Source organism: Podarcis gaigeae (genome assembly GCF_964106915.1).
Source record: "Podarcis gaigeae genome assembly, chromosome: 4".
NCBI classification, from domain to species: domain Eukaryota; kingdom Metazoa; phylum Chordata; class Lepidosauria; order Squamata; family Lacertidae; genus Podarcis; species Podarcis gaigeae.
In genome coordinates, this window is record NC_139677.1 from 36,023,417 (window position 1) to 36,044,389 (window position 20,973).

Below are 20,973 nucleotides of genomic sequence, written 5' to 3' on the forward strand. Positions count from 1 at the left end.
TGAAGTTTTATACCGCCTTAAGAAAAAACTAGAGTTGACACCATTCATGCAAGTAGCAAAGTAAGTTGCAGGCATGCCCACCCTGCAATGCAGATGAGGATCCTGGTGTGACTTTAGCAAATTGCAGTCTTGATCTGGATGTTGGGGCACACATGCTATTTGTACTGGGAAGGGGCTGCTCTCATTGGAGCAAACAGTGCACATAGTAGGTGTTGCAGCTCATCCTAGATAATTTTTGATACATACTTGAGATCTCTTCTCTCCTTAGGGGTGGTTCACACAATCAAATGGCCATGATGAGAATGAAAATTGGTTTGTGCATGCGCTCTCATCATGTTATTACTGAACTCCTTGGTGATTAGCAGCTGAATCCGTGAACCGGCTTTACTGAAAATAATTTCATGTGAGTTGATGTATGGTGTTAGGTCAGACTTAAGCCTCACTGGGCTCAGAATGACTTACTCCCATGTATGTGAGCAGAGGACCGAGACTGTAGTCACTGGTTAACAACCTTGTTCTAAATACTCTTGTAACATTCTGTTGGGTGAAGAATTCTGCATGATTTCTAAAGCTTCTATAGCAACAGAACTTGGTCTAGTTAAAGGTATTGTTTTGCATTTGTTTGACTTGGACCAAATGGGCAACAGCTGTTTAAAATGCATTTCTTCTCAGTGCACAAGTGAACAAACAAAAAGAAAACACAAATTAACTCTAAATTAATTATAGCTAAAGAATACAGTGTGAGTGCAAAGAATAAGGAAGTGGCTCTGTATTATGTCAGTCTGATAGACACAGCTTCATAGATCAAGATTCATAAATCATAACGCTAAATGCCTTCTTCTTGATCTAACAATATATGCTCATTTTGTGCAGATGCGATAATGCTAAATATAAGGGCTGAAACCCAAAACATAATTAGTCAATGGAGTTCAAGCCCCCTCTATGCAGAATTTGGTCTGTTGTCTTTAACTGGTATACTAATTCAAATGTTCCTATCCTACAAAAAGAAAGGATAAGAATATCACAAAAGCACATTCTTTTGGATTTTAAATAACTCCTTAGATAATGGATGTCTGTATTTGTCTCATTTGGAATTTTTAGCAATATTTTAAAGGCATGAGTTTTGATATTTCTGATGAATCTCAAAGTATTGGCAAAATAAAACTTAGCCTGTGAACTTCCTTTTCTGCCTGAAGTTCCCCATAATCCAATACTAGTTCACATATTCATTAAACACTTCTGACTTACTTTTACAATTAACATTTGTGTTTCCTGTAATATGATCTTTGCAAATGGGCTGAGGTTCCCTGGGATACATTAAAAGATTGAAACCATAAATTTTGTGCAGGAGTATTAAAGCAAATGGTTGTATAGAAAATCTATTTCTCTCTCTCTCTCTATCTCACAAAAAAGCCACCTGCTCTTTGCATGTCATGTGAAAGGTCAGAAAAGAATAAGTCTGCAATGTGTGAAAAATGGAATTTATTAAAAAGTATATTTTAAGCATTTACAGGAGTTAACCATATTTTTGAACAAGATCCTTCCACTATCCTTCTCTGATGAGTTTACTGTAGCTTGAGATACAATGTTTCCTGTTCATATTCCATTTTTCACATATTGTCGGCTTCTTATTTTTACTAGTATTTACTGATAAGATGCTATACTCTTGTAGTGTTATGCCACAAAGAAATCAGTGAGTTCCATCTCACTAATTCCTCAAAGTACAATTTCAGTACTTGTTTTGCTAGTTTCCCATTGATAAAATGATTCCCAAGATCATAATGTTAGCGGTGCAATGCATCAAACACACCATAATTCAGTCCCTGCATGAAAAGGCTGTAAACTTGAATGAGCAGGGGAAGGCGGAAAAAAGAACATACCTGTTTTGCAAAATTATCATAATCTTACTTTACCGTAAGGTTCAATGCAACTTCTGTTGGTGAAGTTGAATACAGTAGAACACATTTCTGAGTTGAGCTTGCAGGTTTAAATAGATATAATTTGCAACGTGGGTGGTCTGACACACACAACAATCATTTAGAATTATCCCCAGTTGCCTTCTGAAAGTGGTCTCTACATTCTTCCTATTTTAGTTCCATCTCACTAATTCCAGTTGTGAGGTGGAAAATTATTAATGCTGGCAGTGATTGCAGATTGCAGTGTTCTCTGGTTTGTCTCTGAACCGAAAACAGTTTCTTCAGGGAGGTGGAAAAAATCTTGCATTGCACCCAGACTTTGCATTGCACGAAGAGGGAGACTTTCTGTATTCTTAAAGCATCCAGGCTGCTTCCAGTGACTAAGCCTTTGGCTGTTCAAGTGGCTAAAATCAAATCAGTCCTTCATGCTGGAAAAAAGAGGCATTTGTCTACAGGGAGGAAATAGCTTGTAAAGGTAACATAATAGGGATCAGCAGCCAGGTGTTGAAAATTTACTTGCAAGGTTTTACAGTGCCTTATATCTTGCAGCACTGTGCACCTTAAATCTTGACAATCTGGAAAGCCAAGACAAAGTTTAAAAGAGGTCTTAGGTTTACATTTCTGTGAAATACGCACCTCACACAGAGAGAGGGCTTTGACTTCCCCAGGAAAGCATGGACTTGGTTCACTCAAAGTCCACATGAAAGCACTGAATCAGTTGAGAGGTGCTATTGCCCTAAAAATGCCATCCACTCTGGTCTCCCCTTATCACAGAATACAGAGCAGAATGGGCAGGTGAAATGATGCAAGAACAGGAGCATAACACCAGGACCTCTTTTAACTTTGAAACATCTCAAGACCTGAGGTTGCTATGTCTTTATTTTATGCTAAGGATTTGCCAAGAGCACATCTACACATGAGCCTCCTGAGTTCCACTTGTGTTGTAGCACACAAGTAGAAATGCAGGAAGAAAAACTTCTGGATGTAAGCATGCTTGCGTGTGATTGGGTTTCTGGGTTTCTTTATCTGAATTTTTATTGAAAAATTGGTTAACTGCACATCCAGGAGCTTTAATAAATCATCACCATCATCTACACTTAACTAGTTTACGGTACTCTGAATCAGGGAAGAGTTGAAGATTATGATGCATATCATGGAAGCTCATGAAAAATCCTATAAATTGTAGGTGCCTGTCATGGTATGGTTCTGAATAGACAACACTGGCTGGATTTGCATATAAACCATGGCTAATCACGGAAACCTTGGTTTATTACATCACAGAATAGTTAAAAGGCACCAGTGAGAGCAGCCGAGCCATGAGAGCAGTTTGAACTTTTTGCCACCCTTTGCTCTATAACCTTGGGGTCAATGCTGGATCCGTAAACAAAGTTAAGGAGGAGGTCCAGGTACACGTGTAACACTAAGTTGTGGTTAACATGAACTAAGGTTTATGGACCAGCTTCAGACTTTGGTTAACAAGCAATCATAAACCATTATTAAGAGAGCTTAGTTAAGCCGCTGGGTGGGTTTGCATATGCTGCTAGGCCATGGTTTAATAAACCACAGTTTAGCATTACATGTAAAGCAGGCCACTGAATACTATTATTTAAGTGCTACAGTCCCTTCTACAACTCCCTAAAACTAAACTATAGCTCCTCCCCTTAGGTATGCTAAACAGTGGCTGCTGTTTGAATGTCTGGCAGGGAGATTGGCAATATGGCAAATGAGATTCTGTGTAAATAATTGCACTGGGGAAATCAATGAAAACATTAAATCAGGATATGGCAATACTGAAAAGGTCACATTCTTCTATTTACCATTACTGGTAAAGTGACTGTAACTAAAATGTCTAGTGTGAAAATGCCTTTATATAAATCTATGGGGTGGCTATATTCGGAATACTGTGCATAATCCAGTTTGCGGCATCTTAAACAAGGTGCTTTATTTATGGAAGGGTACAGAAAAGGGGAGCCCAAATCATCCAGTGGCTTAGACACTATCTGTAGAAAGAAAAGGTGAAGCATCTGAGGCTCCTTAAGTTTTAAGGGGGAAGGGACCTGATTCTGTATTTATGAATAAGATGGAATAAGTGGTAAAGCCAGACTTTGACTTCTTGTCAAGGTCATCCCACGAAGATGAGGGCTAATAGATTCTGGCAAGGGAAAAGGCAGTATTTAATCAAGCCAGCAGTTAACTAACTCATAATATATATGGTCATGTCCACTAGCTTAGATGGCCTTATTCATGGAGCAGAGGTCGATAAATGGCGATTAGCCATGATAGCGAATTGCAACCTCCAAGTTCAGAGGCCATTATAGGAATAAAAGAAGAACAAGGCTCGCCAAAGACACACCTGGCCCAGTATCCTGTTCTCAAAGTGGCCAACCAGATGCTTATGCAAAGCCTACAAGCAGAACACGAAAGCAATCCCACCTGAGAATGCCCAACAACTGGTATTCAGAAGCCTATTGCCTCCAACAGTGGAAGCAGAACATAGCCATTATGTCTAGTAGCCATTGGTAGCCTTATCCTCCATTAATTTGTCTAACCTTTTTAAAGCTTGAATTTTGTGACTCTGAATGCCATTTTGCTGGGGGGCAAATGATGGGGGAGGCCTCTTGTCTTTGTGCCCTGCTTGTGGGCCTCCCTGAAGCCCTGGGCTAGTCACTGATGAAAACAGGGTGCTTGACGAGACGGGCAATTAGTCCACAAGGCTTTCCTCACCTCCTCATATATTCATTAATAACCATTTAATTTGCTTGAGCTTTCCCCCACTCTTTCCTGTTTTACAGCCACATTCCCCTCTCCTTAAAGTAAAGACATAATAAACCCTCTCTTACTCCCAGCACAGTGTGCAATAATGTTAAAAACTGGCTGATCCCTCATCCGCCTGGCCTTGTCAAGCCAAGTGTGCAAGTGGGTCAGAAATGATTGAATGTCCCATAGTGCTGAGTGTCATGTCCCATTTTCTCGGTGAGTTAAGAATGAAACTTGCAGATCTCAGAGGTGAGCACATGTGATGCACACACACACACACACACACACACACACACGGTTGCTGATGTTGACAGGCCCATAAACCCCATCCGAAGAAAAGGTGTGTATTAATGACAAACATTGCACTGAAAGTCTGCGCCTGCAACTATTCCTCAGGTCAAAATTCAAAATTTCAGCTGAAGGAAGCACCTGACAAAGAAATGATTGTTTAATTCTATTAGCTTTATATGAACACCGATGTGCAAAACAAATGGTGTTTAGTATGTTTCCACTTACCTGATCTTTAGCTGTCTTGGTGTCCTGATCGTCTTGAATTTGGTATGAGTCTCAAAGGTATTTCCTTGTCAGTCTGTAATCATATGTAAACAATACTCCTTTTTAAAATGAGCTTCCAGTTATCTAAAAGTTTTGGATGATCCTCAGATCTTATGGGCAAGTGAGTTGTTCAAAAATAACTACAAAAACAGGGGTTAGGATTAGGAAGGATTTGTTGATTTCAGTTCTCTCGGTTTCTCATTTTTTTCCATTCATTTTCAGTTCCCCACATTTTACAATTTGTGGGTTAAAAAAATAAATCACAAAAATTCATCAGTACCTTTGTGCAAATTTCTCCTAATATGCAGTTTTGACCAACGTACACAGTTTTGCAAGCAATTTTCTTTAATATAATGCATGTTAGTGTGTTATTTTCACAAGTATATTCATTTTTATGCACGCTTCCCCCAAATATATGCATGTTTGCAAACATTGGTTGGCGAAGTGCATAACAAAATTCAGGTTAAGTGCAAATTTTAAATGTTAGCTGTGTTTTGGTTTGTATATTGTTTTGGAAAGGATAAATTTGATGGATTCAGTTTCAAATAAGACCTGAATCAAATTTCTTCCCCATCACTACTTACAGATTCTACTACACTGAAAACAATGCTTGGTTATTATACTCTCAAGCAGTTAAATATAACACTAGGTATTGTACAATAATAAAAAGGCAACAACCCTTCCCCACTGATTAAGAATCTGACAGAATTATTAGATGGCAGGGCAATGTTATTGTTCCCCAAGCTGATGGTCACTGCAGCGATGCTACGCTGACACTAGCTATGGTGCAATCTTATACTGAGCTAACTGCTAAGCCGAACAGACGACAGCATAAACAAGCATCCGTGTAGCAACACTGTCAGATTTAAGCCCATCCAGTGCTAATCCCTGATCACCGTTTTGCACACTACCTTCAGATAAGCCATGAAAATGAGGCATCAATCAATGTACACCAATGGCCAATCAACACCTGATACCATCCACCCTCATGTACCCTCTACATACAAAATCACTACTAGGGCAATCGGAAAGAGAACAATAAAGACACAAATTCCTGGGCTCCAGTGTGTGCAGGCAGCTCTAAAAAGCCAAGGCAAACAACTGGGACCATAAAAGGTAAAGGTAAAGGTAAAGGTACCCCTGCCCGTACGGGCCAGTCTTGACAGACTCTGGGGTTGTGCGCCCATCTCACTCAAGAGGCCAGGGGCCAGCGCTGTCCGGAGACACTTCCGGGTCACGTGGCCAGCGTGACATCGCTGCTCTGGCGAGCCAGAGCCGCACACGGAAACGCCGTTTACCTTCCCGCTGGTAAGCGGTCCCTATTTATCTACTTGCACCCAGAGGTGCTTTCGAACTGCTAGGTTGGCAGGCGCTGGGACCGAGCAGCGGGAGCGCACCCCGCCGCAGGGATTCGAACCGCCGACCTTTCGATCGGCAAGTCCTAGGCGCTGAGGCTTTAACCCACAGCGCCACCTGCACCTATTATAATGCCCAGGTATCACCATAATCTAGCAGTAGAAGGCAAGAAAGGTGGCATGAGCTCCCCAGGAGAGAAGGGTTCAAGTCATGCTGTGCAATCAGTGCTCATATGCAGATATTCACCAGAACACTCCTAATAATACATTTGTATTGTTCTCCTTGTGAGAAAAGGAGGGGGCTACATGAGCTGGAGGTTCAAGACAAATAAAAGGTAGTTAACGTATGGAGTTAAACTATGAAATTTACTACTACTATGAAATTCTATAGCCAGGAGAAATTCTATAGCTGCAGAGAAGGCCCTTTTTGAGTCCGTCCCCACTCCCAACCATACCTCTTTTGTACATGGGACCAAAAGCAGAGCCTCCAAAGATTATTGTAACCTATGGACATTTGAATATGGGCCGCAATGTTTTCCTGATCCAGATCTAAAGGATTTGGCGCATTCCCTTTGTTCCAGTTCGGAATTTCACCCTCTCCCTCTGAAACGGATTGGATTGTCCTAATACACGGAAACAGAGATTCCTGAATGGTGTCGGGTTTTTTTTGGAAGGGTAAGCTCCACGGGGAGCATTTAACCTTTTGCTTAGCTCAGCTGGAAAGATAGGAAGATTTAGATGGTAATGCTTATGAGCTTAGCACCTTTCCATTGGCATTTACAGTTCTTCAGAAGTTTCATGGCAGTACGAATCGGAGCCTGGGCTGAGCAACAGATGGATTCTGGCCAAGATCCAGTGTTTTAAGAACTGTTGATCAAAGATCAGGTTTATCACAGTTGGTCTTGCAGAAAAAGATTGACATCTTAAAAAATGAGCTTCAACAGATAGAAGCCGAGCTCTCACAATTTTAGCTGATTTAGCTTTTTCCCTTTTTGGCAAGCTGGCTGAATTGCGTGATTAGTAATTTTTGTGAGCTGGCTAATAGGAAGCAGTAGCAATATAGGTGTAAAAGTTAGTATAAACTTGCCAAGTCCTGCTTTCCTTTATTGAATGATGATATGTGACACTCCTGTTGTTGACCTTCATTGTTAACAGGAGTCATTGAGCATCAATTTTGTTTTAAAAGTGTTGTGTATGGATAAAATTCTTGTTGGACCAAAGACGATTCTCTTAAGAGCAGTGACTGATGATCTCAGAAAGCATACCTACACTACTAATTTATATAGGTTTTTTTTAAAAAGCAGTTTGTCATAATTTCCCCCAATGCATCCTGGGAATTGTAGTTTCATCTGTCGCTCACAGGGGAGATCTCCTCTTGAGAGAGGAAGGCTATTAACCCAGTTTAAGTCTGCAGTATAGATGGAAGTTCCCTTTAAATGAACTTCACAAATTTCTCAAAAGTGTTTAAACCACACAGGTGTCCAAAATGCCATTTTAATATAATTTCCATGTATATTCCTGTGTAGAGATAATGACTACTTTCCTTTTTTCAAAGTTCATTCTGTAAACACAAGTAGGTGCACTCTTTCCTTTGTATGGTTGTTATCTTTAAGTCCTTTAATTCGTCGACTCACATCTTGCAATAATACATGCAAAATGGGCTCTGAACTCCTTTGCAATATGCAGATTTGTGTGCAAATGAGCGTTACCTATGGTGTTCGCACTGAAGCGTTTTTCTTTGATGTACATTTCTGACATTCTGAGACTGTAAAGAAGAAAATAACTTCAAAAATTTTAAGAAACCTTAATTGAAGTTAACATAAAAGAAGATACATGGTGTTAATTGGTCTGTTTCAGGCATAATTTGGGCCTTTGAGACCATGTCCCTTACCCCCTGCCAAAGTGTCAAGACTCACATCTTTAATTCAACAATCTTTGTATTAATTACCTCTGGATAAGGTAAGCTTTGATTGGGAGGCTTTTATTGTAAAATTACAGTACATTGCCGGATTTAAGATAAATAAATTAGGGCTGAACTTGAAAAATCTCCATCCAACTGAGAACTTGGAAGTGCATTTGCCTATCAAATGCCAGATGAAAGAGCAGTTCATCTCCAGGCATTTTAATGGGAGAAAAGTGTTGAACTGTTTACAAGAACCAAGATCCACATGGATCTGTACCACACATAGATTGCAGATAGTCATCTTGGGGCGAAGAAGACAGGCATATTATTTGCAGAGCAGGGAGGGTGGTTTGGAAGCAGCCTTACCTTAGTCACTCTCCCAGTTACCCTCATGGCTAAGTAAGAATTTGATCCTTCAGAACTTCATCACTTAAGCCACAGCACCACAAATAACAATCCTGCTTCACCCTGCTTTATTTTACATGGGGTTACGAGATATCCAAGGTATTTCCACATCTTGCTAAGGTGTTGTGGGGGCACATTTGCAAAGCAGCCTCTTCTGAATATGGGGGGAAAGGGCATGAGCATTGTGAAGGACTTATCGCCGTATCGGCCTAGAGTTATATCCCCTGTCTGTGGGTGACACTACTTTACAACAACTGCTGTATGTCCTCTTGTCCCAAGCATAAGTTATGCTCTGCTGGTTAGGGAAGCTAGACATGAAGACTGGGTCAAACAATCGGTGCACCAAGCTCAGCACTATTTATGCTGATTGGCATCAGAGTTTCAAACGGGGGGGGGGGGGGGTCCTTTCGCCATCCTACTTGGGAGATGTCAAGCATTGAGCCTGGGACCTTCAGCATGTAAAGTAAATGTTCTGCCTCTTCCCTGGTTGTCAAAATGGCAGCCTCGCCAAGCAAAGGATTCTTTTGCCTGACAAGTGTTTTCAAATCCAGCTGCAGATAATTACCTGTGGCTCTGCCTCCAACTTGAAAAGGGCCAAATCCGCAACACCTTCGAGCAGATTAAAAAGAGGCGAGGCGAGGAATGGAGGCACTTCTCTGCGGCTCCTTCGCTCACCAGCACTTGACACCGAATGCGTACGGGAGGCTGACCGTCAAAGGCAAAATGAGCTCGACAGAAAAGAGTAGGCATACATTTGCGTCTGACTGTAATGCAGTATCAATCATTAGAAAGTGCAACACAAAGGATTTGCATGGCAGGCTGTGCTAATCAGAAGAGGTGAGTGTTTTAATGCGTTTAAACGAGGACAGGGCACTTATTAATCAAAACAGAATCCAAAAGGACTGAAAGAGCAGGAATGCGACTCGAAACTTGCAAAAGTGGACCAGCGATACTTCTGAAATCCCATTTCAGGAAACCATCTAGGTTTATTATGAGAGGAATAATGAGGTAACTAACAAATACAACAAAAGGGGGAAAAAAGTGAGAAGTTGTAATTCTATCAGAGAATGCGGGCAGCTGATTGGGGGAAATGTTTCCCATTATAGCAAAGTGTCTTTTGGCAAGGTGAAGTAAAATAATGGATTTTTCATTGCCTTTGATTCAGCCTAGCACATGTTACTGCCACAAGAAAAAACTATTAAAAGTTTCTACCATGTGGAATAAATGTGAGGTGCTGGAGGAGCCAAGTCATTTATCCACACCGAAACCTCCAAGATCCCCAAATTCAGGACAATCTAGAGTAGAGTTCATCCACGTGTGAGACAAAGGGGAGGCACACTTAGGAAATTGTGGGTTAATCAAGATGTCTGACCTACAGACACAGGGGAAATCTGTCATGGATGAGATGAAAAGGGACAACAAAGGAAGTCTGAGAGGAAAGTAGGATGTCAGGGGAAGCACAGTGGTTCTAAGTTGCCAGTGCTAGCAGATAAGGTTACTAATTGCTACTGAACCCTCATTTTACAAAGGCCATGAATGAAGTTTGCCTCTGCCCCCATCCCTGGTTGCTAGCTTTATGGTGAGATTTAGAAGGGACAGTGGCATTGCTGCTTGAAGCCAGTAAAAACCCTTGTGGATCAGGCAAAAAAATCTATCTAGTCCAGCATCCTGTCCTCACAGCGGACAACCAGGTGCCTATGAGAAGCTTCAAGAAGGACCTCGGTGCAACAGCACTCACCTAGCAGCAGGCCTCCAGAGGCATACTGACTTTGACAGTGGAGGTGGTACATAGCCATTGAAAGCCTTTATCCTCCACAAATTTGTCCAATCTTCTTTTAAAGTTGGTGGCCATCACTACACCTCACGGAAACAAATTTAATAATGAATAGCATTTAATAATAATAATAATAATAATAATAATAATAATAATACCTTTATAGTCATTGTACAACCTGTGGTCAATTAAATTAAATGAGCCTCCCCCCCCAAACACTCAATCTCTTATCGAACAACACACCACCTTGCAAGTCAATATCGCTATGTTATTTTCCGTTCAACAGCCTAACAGCCCACAGATAAAAGCTATTTTTTAGCCTGTTGGTACGGCTGATTATACTTCTATATCTCCTGCCCAAGGGTAGAAGATTAAAGAGGTGATGGCCGGGGTGTGAGTCATCCCTGAGAAGAATTATTATTATTATTATTATTATTATTATTATTATTATTATTATTATTTGTTTTGAAACACTGGCCACAAAGGATTTACACTGAAAAAACAGAAGAGCAGGATCTGTAGGATCTGGTCAATGCACTCTGAAGACCAGAGGTGCAGCTCCTTTACTCACATGTAACTGTAAATCCTCCCAGCATTTGATTATTGTTATCCCTGGAATTTCAACGTCCCTGATTTACTATGGTGCTAGTCCTTCTCTCCTGTTGTCGTGAGAGAAGACTAGTTTGTTGGTTCTCTCCTGCCTCCTCAAAGGAAATGTCAGCAGGAACTAAAGAACTCTGGGACTGGTAGCACTTGAGAGGGCATCTCATATAGGGTGGCAAATTAATTCCTCTTCCTTAAATTACAAGTCCTAGCTAGAGTTTACTGTGCAAAAACGCTCTCTATTTACACAGAGAGGAGGAGGGGGAAACAGAGCAATACAACCAATTTGCTATCAACATTATTGAGTGACTGCAGAAAATTAGATCCTTGTCAGCAAATTTGTTCATATGAGTAAAGTTGCTGAAACTATAAACAAAACAACTGTTTGCAGGTTACTTTCCTTGAATGTTTGCTACCATGTGGTAATAGTCCAGCTGAACTCTCTGCAGGGAAGTGCTAGAGCACAGTCATAGACTTCCTTAAAGATCATTTTACCTCACTGGTAACATGGGTTTCCTGTCAGATTTCAGAGAAATAAATTTCTCTGAAATCATCATACCCAGTAGGTTGTATTTGAATGCTACCTCCAAATAGGCAGTCCTTTGCACCGTTCTACTCTATATGAATCTATCCACCCCTGAGATTTGTATCTTCATCATTTATCCCTCACCTATTTTCAGCTTGCATGTTCTGTGTTACAACTCACCTCTGAAGGCCAATTTATCAGTGGCCCTTGAAACCCCACAGCATATTTTATTTCTTTGGTAGGAGAAGGGACTCACTGATGCCATCACCTTTGCTGACACCCTCTCATTGCTGAAGCATCCCTTCAGCCACTCACACTCAATAAAGCGGCCTTTGTGGCAGATTTAAGAGGCAACGGGAGTGTGATGAAAGATACTAAATGCCAGTGGCCTAGAAGGAGCAGGAAGGGAGGTTGTGTGTATGAAAATCTTGAGGCTATTGTGCTGGACTGGAAGCAAATATTTCATAGGGAGGGCCCATAATTGGAAACAGTTGAGATTCATTAATACTGCCACACAGGGATATCTACCTCAGAACATTGAGATTTCCTATGATAGCCTTTTCCTTGTCTTTTCCATGGCCCTAATTGGTTGTGTTGTGGAGTGGGAATCCAAGAGAACACAGTTCCAGAATGCATCTCCATCATGATGTAGTTTGCCTAAAAGTATCTATTACTGTCTTTCTGTTACCAGAACAGGCAACTCTTCCAATTTAGAGCATCAGAACGATGTTCATTCTGCAATGTAAGCTTTGTATACTTTCACAATCACATGTTGTGATTTTTTTTTAACGATTTGTCTAATTTTGAGCTATTTACTCCTAACATATATCTGTTGCACAGCATAGAGAAGGGAGCATAGAAGGTATCTTTGGTGCTGAAATTAAAAATAAAAGGAATTTTGAATCAAGTTGTCTGGCAGTTGGGTTTTGCTCACTCATTTAGTATCTTCCTAACAGGTATTTGTTTATATCCCACCTTTCCTTAGCATACTTAAGGTAGCTAGCAAAACCCAATGTGGGATGAAGCAGTGACACTAAATCAATTTCCTTTTTCCTTTTAAAAAATGAGATCGTAATCTTATGATGGCAGATTATGATAACCTGCTGGAAAATTGAGAGATATCTCTCCATCAGCTACCACTAAACGAGAATGTCTTCAGCCACTGCTTTTGCTACAGGGAATAAATGTTGCAGAAGCATGGATGGCAAATGGAAGGCTTCATTTAAATGGAGAACATAATACACCCAAGTTCCTAGCTATGAGAAAAGATCTAGGAGGTTTGCCATTTACCCTGGATTTCTTTGTACAAGTTCTTTTCTTAGAGATTCCTTACAAGAGCCATAAAAAAATTTCCACCAGATTCTTAGATATTCTGTCTTCCAGTCTGTTTATGAGCCCAATTTTAAGAGCCAGTTTTCATGTATAACGATCTAAATTTAAGGCTCAGGTTACTTGAAATATCACTTTCTTGCATACACCAATGCGGTTTTAAATATCTTTGTCTGAGACCCTGCTCTGAGTGCCCTTGCCAAATGGCATTAGGTGATAGAGGTCCTTACCCTTATGGGAGATATGTATGGCCCTTTCTCTGTTGGTTTTTAAAAGATATTTTAAGACTTATTTTTAATCCCTCATAACCAAACTACATTTGGATATTTTTCTGGAGTTCTCTTTTTGCAAATACAGTGGTACCTCAGGTTACAAACTACCTTGGATTACAAACACTTCGGGTTACAGACTCTGCTAACCCGGAAGTAGTACCTCGGGTTAAGAACTTTACCTCAGGATGAGAACAGAAATTGTGTGGCGGTGGGAGGCCTCATTAGCTAAAGTGGTACCTCAGGTTAAGAATGGTTTCAGGTTAAGAATGGACCTCTGGAATGAATTAAGTTCGTAACCAGAGGTACCACTGTTTTTGTTTGCTGCTGTTATTTCACTGGTAGACCTTTCGTAAACAGTTTGTATAATCTTCTGGGCATGACGTATTGCCTTCTGGAACCATGCCCAGCACGTTGGAGCACAGGGGTGTGTGTTGTATTGCCTATCCTGCTCCCCCCCCCCCCAATATGTCCTGTTTCTCTCAGGTGCAGTGGGAGGTCACTGTCGTATTCTCACCAGAACTGAAGGAAGATTCAGCTGGCAGTCCTCTTGGTTAATGTACTTAGAATGCAGGGGAGGCAATTTTGTCCTTTTCACCATATAGCAAAATGTATCAAGCCCAACCTGGGATCTCAGTTATTACATCTTTGGGAATCACACTCTTGGGGTTTTCTTTAAATCTTCCTTGGAAGAGTTGAAAGAACCTCTCCTTTTCCTGCTCTTCAACCACCTTAACGATAGGAGCATATTTAAAGTTAATAAGTGTGGGAAGAGGTAACTAAACTGTATGCTCTCTTGTTTCCAGAACTATTTTTGGAGAGGGGCTGACTTTCTGTGTCTCTAAGAGAGTCTCTTCAAAAGAACTCCGGCACAGGAGTCCCTAATGATATAAATTCTGTGGCAGTTGCAACAGGCAGAGTTTACGACGACGGAATATTGATCAACAGATGTAGCTTAGCTCAGAGACTTGAATAGACATGGATTAGATGCAAGGCCCCATATGTTCCCCATCTCCAATTTCATTAATCTTATTGTGTTTGGTGGCTATGAGATACTCCTTTATATCAGATTATGGGAAAGACCTGATTGATAACGCTATCTAGAGAAATATTTATTCTGTGTCAATGATAGTACTTTTGATTCTGAAAACTTTGGTGCCGCAGCGTGCCAGTTGCAGAAGTCCTTGAACTCAATGGTTCTTTTTATTATGTGATATGAGATCTTTGTCCTTTGTAAATGAATAAAGAGTAATGGAGAGAAACGTTGGACTTTTTCTTTTAGCTTTGCCGTCACTGATTAAAGAAGCTGAAGGGGCTTTCTAGAAATAAGCTCTGTTTGGACCCAGGCACCTTAATTAAATTGATTGCTCAATTACTTTTGGACTAAAAGAAAGAAAGAAAGAGCAACACTTGATTAAAATTCTGCTCTGAAGAAAAATGAACACCTGTTTTTTGTAAACACTGCAGCCAGAGGGATCTCAGTCAATGCTTGCAAGAGAAAGAAGCACTAGCAAGTCGTGTTTGGGGAAGAAGCGGCAGCCCAGGACAATCCAGCAAAAGAGGGAAAAGGACATGCGTTTACATGCAAACAAAAGATAATCTTAAAGCTGTCACCTTAAGGGGACATACTAAGTTTTATTTGAATACTAATCAGCTTGCAGAATCCAGCATACAGAACTGTTGATAGCTGGCTTGGGATCAAGGGTGCTTTTCTGCATCTGGCAACAACATGGGTCATTCTGACTCCACTGTAAGCACATGTCAAAGAACAGGAGTCATTGAGGGGCAAATTACTCCATTCATTTCAAAGGATGGCACTCACCCAGCACAGAGGGAAGAGTGATGCCATATTGTACTTCCTTGAAATGTGTGAATAGCATCAACTGAAGTGAATGGCAACGTGCTTTTCTGAATGTGGCAAATGGATGGGATGAGGGAGAGATTTAGGATCTGTGCTTGGTTTCTGCTTTTGGCTCCTTGCACTTCTCTCTCTTATCTAAAATGCATCTTGCCCATTTCCTCTTGCAGGGACACATTATGCTCTGGGAGAGAAAGGTGCAAGATCAGTTCTGGATTTGATGGAGAAAAGTTTGGACAGAAAGCCTAATGGAAATATGCACCCTATGGCTGCAAAGCTATGGATTTTTTTGCCCCATCTGAAACAAGCCTGGAAGGGAGCTACATGCAAATACAAAATAGCCAACTCTTATACTCAGAACAGAAAGCTACTAATTTTATAGTAATCTGCTGCCTTCCTATTTTACAAGTTAATCTTCTTTCTCCCGAATCTAAGTTCTGTTCCTGAATCTACTCTTTTCCAGTCACTGCCAGATGTCATAGATCTCCAACCCTCTTTTCATTTTTAAGATCTATGAAAAGAAGGGGTGGGTGAGGGAAGATAGATTTTTGTAGCCCCTCACTGACATACATCACTAGATGCCTTATTGCTTGATGATTCGCTGCTGCTTGTGCAAATTGTTTCAATTGAACAAAATTGATTTAAGGTTATGCAAAGTGATGATACAGAGCCTAGGACTTGCCGATCAGAAGGTCGGCAGTTCGAATCCCTTCAACAGGGTGAGCTCCTGTTGCTCAGTCCCTGCTCCTGCCAACCTAGCAGTTCAAAAGCACGTCAAAGTGCAAGTAGATAAATAGGCGGGAAGGTAAACAGTGTTTCTGTGTGCTGCTCTGGTTCGCCAGAAGCGGCTTAGTCATGCTGGCCACATGACCCGGAAGCTGTCTGCACAAACGCCAGCTCCCTCGGCCAGCAAAGTGAGATGAGCGCCGCAACCCCAGAGTCGTCCACGAATGGACTTAATGGTCAGGGGTCCCTTTACCTTTAAAGTGATGATACAGCAGTTTCCCCTATAGTGCTTGACCCATGATGGTTCTTTCACACGTGCAAGTCATCATATTATTTTCATTCATAACATTTCTGCACACCCTTTATATAAAGTACTCAGTGTAGGTATAAATATATAAAAATTGAACAATAAGATCTGTTTCATCCATACCTGGACTGGTGATAGGCTATACAGCACAGGGTGCAGAAATGGAACAGGCAACCCTCTCTTCTACCATGCAGGTATTGCATGCAGAACGAGGACTCTTGTGTGTGGTGGAACATCTGGTCAATAAAAAAAATCTGAGTGATACAGGGAAGGGATGCATCCTTCACTCTGTCATCATATAAAACAATAGTGAGTCTTGGGCCATCTCACCAACACAGTTATTGCCACATAAGCTTTATGCTAGTCTTTAAGGCACCACAATATTCTTGTTTTTCCTGTGACTGGCTATCACAGCTGTTTTCTTCTAGAAAGGCACCAGCCTTTCTGAACACTGGGTACCGGCACAGTTTTCATGAGCAGGAGATGGTGACCTAACCTTGACTTCTCCCTTTCCCACTGGGTAGAGATACCATAACAGTCCATCAAATTCTCTGCATTCTATCTTGTTTTATGTGTAGGTTAAACAGCATTCATATATGTTTATATGAGGGTGGGGATCCAGAATAGTAACACCAATCATCCACATTATATTACTGAATGCCTCTGTGTTTGTAGAACTCTTTGGACCACAAGAGAAGAAGGAAAGGTGGATTAGAATCATGGGAATAAATACAACAAGGTTATTGTTTGAGTTGCAATTCTTCCTGCTTCTTCTACTTTCTTTTTCTTTCTTTTTTCTTTTTTCGAGGGGGTTGTGTAAAGTTCTGCAAATGATTGTATTAATCCAATTATCATATGCTTCTGCCATGGGTTTCAGTGGCAGAGTTCCAGTAATTACTCTTCATTAGTATTCATTAGTACCAGGTCTTGCCTGATCTCAAGTTCATGTTGAATAAACTCGGCTGTAATATTTTTGATATGGGCTAGATGTAGAGGTCACCGTGGAGGCATTAATTAGGCCTGGTCGTCAGAAGATATTTTTGTGGTTCTTCAAATGAGTTTTGCTTCAGATGCGCCATGGCTTTCCACTTGTGAAGTGTGAGCAGATATGCAAAGCAGAGTTAGCAGCAAAGCCGACACTTCAGCATCCTAAGAATCTAAGAGCGTAGGCCACAAGAAAGCCCAAACACACACACTGTCTGCAACGATCTTCCAAAAATGCACAGTGTTTCGGGACCATTTCTTTACAACTCTAACTTAAGCATGTATCTTCTGAACTCAAGTTAAAGTGGAAAGCGTGGGTGCTGGAAAATGACACTGGGTGATTTTCTTGGAATAGATTTCTCCCCCAATTAGATGTTGTAAAGGATTGTAAGATCTTGAAGACATCACTAACCAAATGCTAGACTCTGGAGGATTGGGGGAAAGAAATGGTAAAAACCAGCATGCTTGTATATTTTATTTTTTTTAAAAATCCTTTAGACCACTTCTTCTTTGGCAATGTTGAGATACGTCTCAGAGAGGAAGAGAATAACTTTCTTGTGCAAGAGGAGTAGACATCTTCTTCGTTCAGAGGCTGTATACTACTGAAAGCCAGCTTCTGGGGAATAACCGCAGGAGAGTCTTATTGATTTCATGTCCTGTTTGTGGGCTTCCTATAGACATAGAATCACAGAATTATAGAGTTGGAAGGGACCAAGAGGGTCATCCAGTCCAACCCACTTCAATGAAGGAATCTTTAACCCAATGTGGGTTAAAGAACCTCAGGCTCTACCAACTGAGTTGGCTGGCCGCCCTGATTCAGAAGGGCTTTTCTTTTGTTCTTCTGTTTTGAGTAAAAATGAAAACTGCATAATAACAATTTTTTTAAAAAAGAGGATGACATTGTTAAGCTCAAGCTAGCCTACACTTTACTCTCAATGCATGTATTTATGTATTTCTAGGTCAATGTCTTTTGATGTATTTAAAAAAGAAAAAAAAATGTAATCTTATTTGTCTTTTCCATTTCATTAATTTTTGTTTGATTTTATAAAATATTATGAACTTGAAAAAGCAACAGCTATTCAAATTATCTCAGTAGGTCCCAGACAAGTTTGCAAGATATGGAGGCTTTGTACAAGAGATATTGATGGCTATTTGCAAATAGCTGTATCTTTCAGAAGTTTCATTTTTTAAAGAAAATAATTTAAATAATAGGTAAGCAAGAAAATCTTCAATGAACATTGTAGTCTTATGCATACTTTGGCTTTTGCCTTACTGAAATAGCAAATCACAAACATAATAAGGTGATGTCCAATAAGTCTGCTCTGAGTATGACTAACATTGGAGATCACCCAATAGTGTTAGGGCTCAGATACTGAGCTTACTGTAATGCTATGCCCGGTGTATTAAATACCAGGAGTACTATGGATGAGAAGCCAGTTTTGTCAGTAGAAGCCCTGCTGTCAGGGACTGGACAGAGGAGGAATTGTGGAGATCGTCTCCCCAGCCTGAACCTTCCAGAGAAGAGGAAGACAGTATAGATTTACAACAGTGGTTTGCAGGAGGTCACAGCTCAGAGGCAGATGAAGGGCAAAGTTGGGAAAGTTGGAAAATAATGGGAAAAGTGTAAATGGCTTACACTTATCACGAGAAAGCATTCCAGACCCTCCTCCTCCCAGAACCTGGCAAACAATGAAAGTAGGAGAGCAAAGGGCTCAGAGACAAATGGCCCTAAGTGGCCACCGTAAGGTGGGTGGTGCTGTTGATGATTGAGGAAGTGGAGAGAAGGGGGTGGTGGTGGTGGTGGAGATTTACTCGGAGCAACACCGTTACTCCAAGAGGCTGCATTTCTAAGCTTCTCTCTGTGAATATTGAATAAAAGACATTGGAAAGAACTTTCCTTGTCTTATCTATTCCTGGCAGCCTACCGTGGGGGGATTGGATTCCCTGATGCCTGACACCAGCACAAGGACTTCTGGTTATGTGACAGGGCTGTCTCCCATGCATTCTGCTCATTGGCGGGGCAGGGAGTGTGAAGAATTCCAGAACAGCATGCGGGAAGCGGAGAGTGGGGAAACTCTTTATTCTGGAAAGCTGCAATGATGAAACATTTGCCATAAACTGTGGCATTGAATTCTATTCCAGTTCATTATTTGCTGTTTTGAATTCCTTTTGGTGTTTTCTTGTGCAGAATATTTAAGAATCAGCCACCCTTTTCCCCATGAGTAGGGCTAGGTAGTGTATAGGGCTAGGTAGGTTTTACTTTATTAAATTTCTCAGAGTTGCATCCGATGCTCTTCCAACTTGGAGTTCATCCACTCAAATGAAATGATGCAACTACACTTCGCTGCATTCAATGGGTCTGTTCTGAGTAATACCTTGGCTGAATGCAGTCCTTAGTCACCAACCACAAGCAAAACCAACCAATATGTACAAGCTACAAAAATTTAAAACATACCAAAAAAATGGAGACACAATCATACTGTCAACAGGTTAACATATCAGATTATGGCAACCTATAAAACTGCTAAAAAGCACCACTGACACAATTATAAACCATCCAGATCTGAGGTGGGGAATTAACAGCCAATCCCTCAAATATGCTCAGGTGCCTGGCAGTAGAGGAAAGTCTTAACTCCATGCCAAAACTATGGTAAAGTTGGGGTCAGGCATGCCTTGCCTGAGGGGAGAACTTTGCAGATTTTAAGGGCTGCAGCTCAGTGGTAGACTTGCCACTCTGCATGCAGGAAGTTCTCATATGTTGCATCACACCACCCTCTTTTCTTGCACAGCAACCAGAGTTGTGGCACTCCTCCCTCTGTCGCTGGAGTGGGCTACAGGAGTTTCCTCTTCGTTGCTCCAGACCACAGCCCTACCCCTCTGTCCTCACTGCCCCTACCATTTGGCAGCTCCTGAAGTGTGCTCTGTGGGAAGGCACTTTCCAAGAGTGTGTGGTGGTGACCAGTGCTACATTCCTAGAAGAAGAGGTGCCAGAACTCACCATGAACACCTCCCTTGTTCTCTTATAATGGCAAGGTGAGAGGTGCCAGAACTGAGTTTTGGTGAGTTCTGGCTGGGGGAAAAAGCCCTGGTGGTGATCTTAAGAGAGAGAAAGAGAGTGAGGTGGATCTGGCACTAAACACTGCTGATATGTAGCCCCCACAACATCCCACTGGGGAATAGGGCCCTCATTGGGGGGAAAGTTCCACACACTGGCAATGAAGAAGGAAAAAAATACATTCCTTAAACAAATCTGTCAATAGACTCTGTGTTGCCAGATTGATTTTGTACACTTGCAGTTTTCTTGGCCATGAAGATAATAAAGCCTCATATTTAATGAAACTACCTTGGAAAGAAGGCATTCTAATACACCTCAAATTTTCTGCAATAAGCATCCTATAGGCTAAGAGTATATAGAATGCTAAGTTTTTATTTGTGTTAACATGGGAAGCAAAATTGTGACGGGACCATAATAGGGTTGGATTAGTTTAATTTTGATGGGACTATAAAAGGGTTGAATATGAATGTCAGACTTACTGGCGTTTGATTTGAGTTTAGGAGTATGCTTAGGAGCAGAGGGCAGCAAAAGATTCTGTTAAGTCATTTCTGTCTACAACATGCCCTGGTAAAATGGGAACTTGCCGATACAGCAGGCATCTGTGTCTTTTGTTTTTGGTGTTCTCCCACATTGAACTGTAGCAGAGTGGAG

At 41.1% G+C, this 20,973-nt stretch overlaps 2 long non-coding RNA genes across 6 annotated transcripts; one reads left to right on the forward strand and one right to left on the reverse strand.

The window, feature by feature from the left end:
- Nucleotides 1-1,721: 1,721 nt before the first annotated feature.
- On the reverse strand, nt 1,722-12,384 carry LOC310842543. 5 transcript variants are annotated; one of them, XR_014563182.1, is made up of 5 exons: nt 12,323-12,384; nt 10,630-10,745; nt 9,457-9,596; nt 5,190-5,262; nt 1,722-2,344 (listed from the first exon to the last, which is right to left on the reverse strand). It is a non-coding gene; the product is annotated as an uncharacterized lncRNA (long non-coding RNA). The 5 variants fall into 5 exon arrangements; XR_014563183.1 differs by having other exon boundaries at nt 9,457-9,619; XR_014563184.1 differs by having other exon boundaries at nt 9,457-9,619; nt 10,630-10,751.
- LOC310842600 lies at nt 12,383-15,629 on the forward strand. Its single transcript, XR_014563261.1, has 2 exons — nt 12,383-12,536; nt 15,421-15,629. It is a non-coding gene; the product is annotated as an uncharacterized lncRNA (long non-coding RNA).
- Nucleotides 15,630-20,973: the final 5,344 nt, after the last annotated feature.